We start from the raw sequence: 7,643 nt of genomic DNA, 5'->3' as shown, positions 1-7,643 counted from the left end.
GACTTCAGCGATCCCTGGATCTTCAACGTAAGAGAGTCGTAGCACAACTCCTCAGCCACTCCTGGCTCTTCAAGGTAAGAGAGTCGTAGCAACTCCTCAGTCACTCCTGACTCTTCAACATAAGAGAGTCGTATCAACTCCTCAGTCACTCCTGACTCTTCAAGGTAAGAGAGTCGTAGCAACTCCTCAGCCACTCCTGGCTCTTCACCGTAAGAGAGCCGTAGCAACTCCTCAGCCACTCCTGGCTCTTCACCGTAAGAGAGTCGTAGCAACTCCTCAGTCACTCCTGATTCTTCAACATAAGAGAGTCGTAGCAACTCCTCAGTCACTCCTGACTCTTCAACATAAGAGAGTCGTAGCAACTCCTCAGCCACTCCTGGCTCTTCACCGTAAGAGAGTCGTAGCAACTCCTCAGCCACTCCTGGCTCTTTAACGTAAGAGAGTCGTAGCAACTCCTCAGCCACTCCTGGCTCTGCAACGTAAGCGTGTCCTAACAACCCCGTGAACTTCGAATCTTCAGCGTAAGAGCATCATAGCGAGTCCTCAAGCCCCAGCTCCTCGATCCTCAACGTACGAGAGCGATCGCAACTCCGGGGGCTCTGAACCTTCGACGTAAGCGCGCCGCAGTGACTCGCCGAACAGCCACTCCCCGAAAGCCTAGAGAGAGAGAGCGGAAACGGTGGTTAGAATCCTTTCGCACCCCCCACCCCCACCCCCACCCCCACCCCACCCCACCCAAACCACCGCCCCGTCTCCCGGCCCGATGGCACTGAGGCCCACAGAGGGGGTTGGTCCGTCGGAGGTGAGGCCACCAGAGGCTGGTCCGAAAGGGGCGAGGACGGGGTTGGTCAGTTCGTGAGAGGGAGGTGATGGGTCGGTGGGGGGGTCGGGTGAAGGAATTGGGTCAGCAGGCAGAGGGCGGGCGGAGGGGATGAGCGAGTGGAGAGAAGGGGGACTGGTCAGCGGGGAGTCAGCGGGTGAAGTCGATTGGTCAGTGGGGTGGGTGAAGGGAACTGGTCAGTGGGAGCAGTAAAGGGGATTGGTCAGTGTTGGGGGTAAAGGGGATTGGTCAGTGGGGTGAGTGAAGGGGATTGGTCAGTGGGGAGGGTGAAGGGGATTGGTCATTGGGGTGGGTGAAGGGGATTGGTCAGTGGGGAGGGTGTAAGGCGATTGGTCAGTGTTGGGGGGCTCTGAAGGGGATTAGTCAGTGGGGTGGGTGTAAGGGGATTGGTCAGTGGGGAGGGTGTAAGGGGATTGGTCAGTGGGAGGGTGAAGGGGATTGGTCAGTGGGGAGGGTAAAGGGGATTGGTCGGTGGGGAGGGTGAAGGGGATTGGTCAGTGGGGAGGGTGAAAGGGGATTGGTCAGTGGGAGCGGTAAAGGTGATTGGTCAGTGGGGAGGGTGAAGGGAATTGGTCAGTGGGGAGGGAGTAAGGGGATTGGTCAGTGGGGAGGGTGTAAGGGGATTGGTCAGTGGGAGGGTGAAGGGGATTGGTCAGTGGGGAGGGTGTAAGGGGATTGGTCAGTGGGGAAGGGATGAAGGAGATTGGTCAGTGGGGGTGAAGGGGATTGGTCAGTGGGGACGGGGTGAAGGGGGCTGTAAATGGATTGGTCATTTGGTATGGGGGGCGGTGAGGGATTTGGTCAGTGGAGATGGTGAGGGGGATTGGTCAGAGTCACGGTGAAGGGGATCGGTCTGAGTGGAGGGGATTGGTCACAGTGAGACGGGGAAGGGGATTGGTCAGTGAGGAGGGTGAAGAGGATTGGTCAGTGGGGGGTGTAAAGGGATTGGTCAGTGGGGAGGGTGAAGGGGATTGGTCAGTGGGGAGGGTGTAAGGGGATTGGTCAGTGGGGAGGGTGAAGGGGATTGGTCAGTGGGGAGGGTGAAGGGGATTGGTCAGTGGGGAGGGTGAAGGGGATTGGGCAGTGGGAAGGGTGAAGGGGATTGGTCAGTTGGGAGGGTGTAAGGGGATTGGACAGTGGGGAGGGTGGAGGGGATTGGGCAGTGGGGAGGGTGAAGGGATTGGTCTGAGTGGAGGAGTGAAGGGGATTGGTCAGTGAGGAGTGGAGGGTAAGTCAGTTGAGACTGGGGGAAGGGGATTGGCTAGTGGTGGAGTATGGTGATTGGTCAGCATGCCAGGTGGAAGGTGTAAGGCGATTGGTCAGCGGGGGAGAGGAAGGGGTAAAGGGGATTGGTCTGTGTGGAGGGTAAAGAGGATTGGTCAATGGGGAGGGTGAAGGGGATTGGTCAGTGGGGAGGGTGTAAGGGGATTGGTCAGTGGGGAGGGTGTAAGGGGATTGGTCAGTGGGGAGGGTGCAAGGGGATTGGTCAGTGTGGAGGGTGAAAGGAATTGGTCAGTGGGGAGGATGAAGGGTATTGGTCAGTGGGGAGAGTGTAAGGGGATTGGTCAGTGGGGAGGGTGCAAGGGGATTGGTCAGTGGGGAGGGTGTAAGGTGACTGGTCAGTGGGGAGGGTGTAAGGGGATTGGTCAGTGTGGAGGGTGAAAGGAATTGGTCAGTGGGGAGGATGAAGGGTATTGGTCAATGGTGAAGGTGTAAGGGGATTGGGCAGTGGGGAACGTGTAAGGGGATTGGTCAGTGGGGAAGGTGAAGGAGATTGAAAAGTGTGGAGGGTGTAAGGTGATTGGTCAGTGGGGAGGGTGAAGGGGATTGGTCAGTGGGGAGGGTGAAGGGGATTGGTCAGTGGGGAGGGTGAAGGGGATTGGTCAGTGGGACGGTGTAAGGTGATTGGTCAGTGAGGAGGGTGTAAGGGGAGTGGTCAGTGTGGAGGGTGAAAGGGGATTGGTCAGTGTGGAGGGTGAAAGGGGGTTGGTCAGTGTGGAGGGTGTAAGGGGATTGGTCAGTGTGGAGGGTGAAAGGGGGTTGGTCTGAGTGGAGGGTGCAAGGGGATTGGTCAGTGTGGAGGATGTAAGGGGATTGGTCAGTGGGGAGGGTGTAAGGTGACCGGTCAGTGGGGAGGGTGAAGGGGATTGGTCAGTGGGGAGGGTGTAAGGTGACTGGTCAGTGTGGAGGGTGTAAGGGGATTGGTCAGTGGGGAGGGTGTAAGGGGATTGGTCTGAGTGGAGGAGTGAAGGGGATTGGTCAGTGAGGAGTGGAGGGTAAGTCAGTTGAGACTGGGGGAAGGGGATTAGCTAGTGGTGGAGTATGGTGATTGGTCAACATGCCAGGTGGAAGGGGTAAGGCGATTAGTCAGTGGGGGAGAGGAAGGGGTAAAGGTGATTGGTCAGTGAGGAGGGTGAAGGGGGATTGGTCAGTGAGGAGGGTGAAGGGGGATTGGTCAGTGGGGAGGGCAGTAAGCGGATTGGTCAGTGGGGATGAAGGGGATTGGTCACTGTGGAGGGCGGTAAGTGGATTGGTCATTTGGTATTGGAGTGGTGAGGGATTTGGTCAGTGGGGAGGGTGAAGGGGATTGGTCAGTGGGGAGTGGGGGGTGAAGGGGATTGGTTAGTGGAGAGTCGGGGATGAAGGGGATTGGTCAGTGGGGAGTGGGGGTGAAAGGGATTGGTCATTTAGTATGGGGGGCGGTGAGGGATTTGCTCAGTGGAGATGGTGAGGGGGATTGGTCAGAGTCAGGGTGAAGGGGATTGGTCTGAGTGGAGGAGTGAAGGGGATTGGTCACAGTGAGAGGGGGAAGGGGATTGGTCAGTGGGGAGGGTGAAGGGGATTGGTCTGAGTGGAGGAGTGAAGGGCATTGGTCACAGTGAGATGGGGAAGGGGATTGGTGAGTGGCAGGGTGTAAGGGGATTGATCAGAGTCGGGGTGAAGGGGATTGGTCAGTGAGGAGTGGGGGGTAAGTCAGTTGAGACTGGGGGAAGGGGATTGGCTAGTGGTGGAGTATGGTGATTGGTCAGCATGTCAGGTGGAAGGTGTAAGGCGATTGGTCAGCGGGGGAGAGGAAGGGGTAAAGGGGATTGGTCAGTGAGGAGGGTGAAGGGGATTGGTCAGTGGGGAGGGTACAAGGCGATTGGTCAGTGTGGAGGGTGAAGGGGATTGAAAAGTGTGGAGGGTGTAAGGGGATTGGTCAGTGAGGAGTGGGGGGTAAGTCAGTTGAGACTGGGGGAAGGGGATTGGCTAGTGGTGGAGTATGGTGATTGGTCAGCATGCCAGGTGGAAGGGGTAAGGCGATTGGTCAGCGGGGGAGAGGCAGGGGTAAAGGGGATGGTCTGTGTGGAGGGGGAAGGGTATTGGTCAGTGGGGAGGGTGAAGGGGATTGGTCAGTGGGGAGGGTGAAGGGGATTGGTCAGTGTGGAGGGTGAAGGGGATTGGTCTGTGGGGAGGGTGAAGGGGATTGGTTTGTGGGGAGGGTGAAGAGGATTGGTCAGTGTGGAGGGTGAAGGGGATTGGTCTGTTGGGAGGGTGAAGGGGATTGGACTGTGGGGAGGGTGAAGGGGATTGGTCTGTTGGGAGGGTGAAGGGGATTGGTCTGTGGGGAGGGTGTAAGGCGACTGGTCAGCGGGGAGGGTGTAAGGGGATTGGTCATTGCGGAGGGTGAAGGGGATTGGCCAGTGGGGAGGGTGAAGGGGATTGGTCAGTGGGGAGGGTGAAGGGGACTGGTCAGTGTGGAGGGTGTAAGTGGATTGGTCAGTGTTGAACGTGCAAGGGGATTGGTCAGTGGGGAACGCGTAAGAGGATTGGTCAGTGGGGAAGGTGTAAGTGGATTGGTCAGTGGGGAGGGTGAAGAGGATTGGTCAGTGGGGAGGGTGTAAGGGGATTTGTCAGTGCGGAGGGTGAAGGGGATTGGTCAGCGAAGGAGAGGAAGGGGTAAAGGGGATTGCTCAGTGAGGAGGGTGAAGGCGATTGGTCAGTGGTGAGGGTGTAAGGCGACTGGTCAGCGGGGAGGGTGTAAGGGGATTGGTCAGTGCGGAGGGTGAAGGGGATTGGTCAGTGCGGAGGGTTGAGGGGATTGGTCAGTGGGGGGGGGTGTAAGGTGATTGGTCAGTGGGGAGGGTGTAAGGGGAATGGTCAGTGTGGAGGGTGAAGGGGATTGGTCAGTGGGGAGGGCGAAGGGGATTGGTCAGTGTGGAGGGTGAAGGGGATTGGTCAGTGGGGAGGGTGAAGGGGATTGGTCAGTGTGGAGGGTGAAGGGGATTGGTCAGTGGGGAGGGCGAAGGGGAATGGTCAGTGTGGAGGGTGAAGGGGATTGGTCAGTGGGGAGGGCGAAGGGGATTGGTCAGTGTGGAGGGTGAAGGGGATTGGTCAGTGGGGAGGGCGAAGGGGATTGGTCAGTGGGGAGCGTGAAGTGGATTGGTCAGTGGGGAGCGTGAAGAGGATTAGTCAGTGGCAAGTGTGAGGGGGTGAAGAAGATTGGTGACTGCAGGGGGGGGTTAAAGGGTATTGGTCAGTGGAAAGGGTGAAGGTGATTGGTCACTGGGGTTGGTGTAAGTGGATTGGTCAGTGGGGAGGGTGTAAGGGGATTGGTCAGTGGGGAGAGTGTAAGGGGATTGCTCAGTGGGGAGGGTGTAAGGGGATTGGTCAGTGGGGAGAGTGTAAGGGGATTGCTCAGTGGGGAGGGTGTAAGGGGATTGGTCAGTGGGGAGGGTGAAGGGGATTGGTCGGTGAGGAGGGTGTAAGGGGATTGGTCTGAGCAGAGGAGTGAAGGGGATTGGTCAGTGAGGAGGGTGAAGGTGATTGGTCAGTGGGGAAGGGGATTGGTCAGTGGGGAAGGGGATTGGTCAGTGGGGAAGGGTGAAGGGGATTGGTCAGTGGGTGGAGGTGGAATGGAGAAGGAATGGGGAAGGGGATTCGTCAGTGGGGGGGTAGAAAAGGGAAGGGGATTGGTCAGTGGGGAGGGTGTAAGGGGATTGGTCAGTGGGTTGGGTGTAAGGGGATTGGTCAGTGGGGAGGGTGTAAGGGGATTGGTCAGTGGGTTGGGTGTAAGGGGAATTGGTCAGTGGGTTGGGTGTAAGGGGATTGGTCAGTGCCGAGGGTGTAAGGGGATTGGTCAGCGGGTTGGGTGTAAGGGGATTGGTCAGTGGGGAGGGTGTAAGGGGATTGGTCAGTGCCGAGGGTGTAAGGGGATTGGTCAGTGCCGAGGGTGTAAGGGGATTGGTCAGTGGGGAGGGTGAAGGGGATTGGTCAGTGGGGGAGTGGAATGGGGAAGGGGATTGGTCAGTGGAGGGTCTGGTAGGGGGAAGGGGATTGGTCAGTGGGGGAGTGGAATGGGGAAGGGGATTGGTCAGTGGAGGGGTTTGTAAGGGGAAGGGGATTGGTCAGTTGGGGAGTGGCATGGGGAAGGGGATTGGTCAGTGGGGGAGTGGCATGGGGAAGGAAATTGGTCAGTGGAGGGGGGAAGGGGATTGGTCACTGGTGAAGGGGAATGGGGAAGGTGATTGGTCAGTGGGGGAGGGGAATGGGGAAGTGGATTGGTCAGTGGAGGGGGGAAGGGGATTGGTCACTGGTGAAGGGGAATGGGATTGGTCAGTGGGGGAGGGGAATGGGGAAGTGGATTGGTCAGTGGAGGGGGGAAGGGGATTGGTCACTGGTGAAGGGGAATGGGGAAGGGGATTGGTCAGTGGGGAAGGGGAATGGGGAAGTGGATTGGTCAGTGGGCGAGGGGAATGGGGAAGGGGATTGGTCAGTAAAGTGGGGTGGAAGGGGAAAGGGGATTGGTCAGTGGGGGAGGGGAATGGGGAAGGTGATTGGTCAGTGGGCGAGGGGAATGGGGAAGGGGATTGGTCAGTAAAGTGGGGTGGAAGGGGAAAGGGGATTGGTCACTGGTGGAGGGGAATGGGGAAGGGGATTGGTCAGTGGGAGAGGGGAATGGGGAAGGGGATTGGTCAGTGGGGGGGGGGGGGGAGGGATTGGTTAGTGAGGGGGGAGGGGTGAAGAGGATTGGTCTGTGGGGAGTGGGGCCGGTGGAGGGGATTGGCCACTGGGGGAGTGAAGGGGATTGGTCAGTGGTCCCATGGTCCCGTGCCCCCCCCCCCCCCCTCGCCCCACCCTAGCCAACTCCAGCGCGAGCCCCTAACGGTTTTTACCTGACTCCCCGCTCGCGCACCCCGCTCGCTGGCTCCAAACGTCCGCTGGCCTGTGCTGCGCAGGCGCCCCTGGAGGAGAGGGGGGAGGGAGGAGGATGGGGCGGAGCTACGAGCCGGAATGACATAAGCGCGCTGGCCTGGGCGGGGAAGAGGGTGACAACAATGATGTCATCACGCTGCAACGGGGAGGCGGGGGAGGATTTACGTCATCACGCAGAGGAGACGCTGGAGCAAAATGGAACGCCCAGAAGTTATGGGAGATTCCACTCCCAGAGTAATCCAGGAGTTATGGAGATTCCACTCCCAGAGTAATCCAGGAGTTATGGAGATTCCACTCCCAGAGTAATCCAGGAGTTATGGAGATTCCACTCCCAGAGTAATCCTGGAGTTATGGAGATTCCACTCCCAGAGTAATCCAGGAGTTATGGGAGATTTCACTCCCAGAGTAATCCTGGAGTTATGGGAGATTTCACTCCCAGAGTAATCCTGGAGTTATGGGAGATTTCACTCCCAGAGTATTCCTGGAGTTATGGGAGATTCTACTCCCAGAGTAATCCTGGAGTTATGGGAGATTCTACTCCCAGAGTATTCCTGGAGTTATGGGAGATTTCACTCCCAGAGTATTCCTGGAGTTATGGGAGATTCCA

This window comes from Cetorhinus maximus, unplaced genomic scaffold, assembly GCF_964194155.1.
Source record: "Cetorhinus maximus unplaced genomic scaffold, sCetMax3.hap1.1 HAP1_SCAFFOLD_2110, whole genome shotgun sequence".
NCBI classification, from domain to species: Eukaryota; Metazoa; Chordata; class Chondrichthyes; order Lamniformes; family Cetorhinidae; genus Cetorhinus; species Cetorhinus maximus.
The sequence above is the reverse complement of the archived record's forward strand: the minus strand, read 5'-3'. Positions refer to the sequence as shown.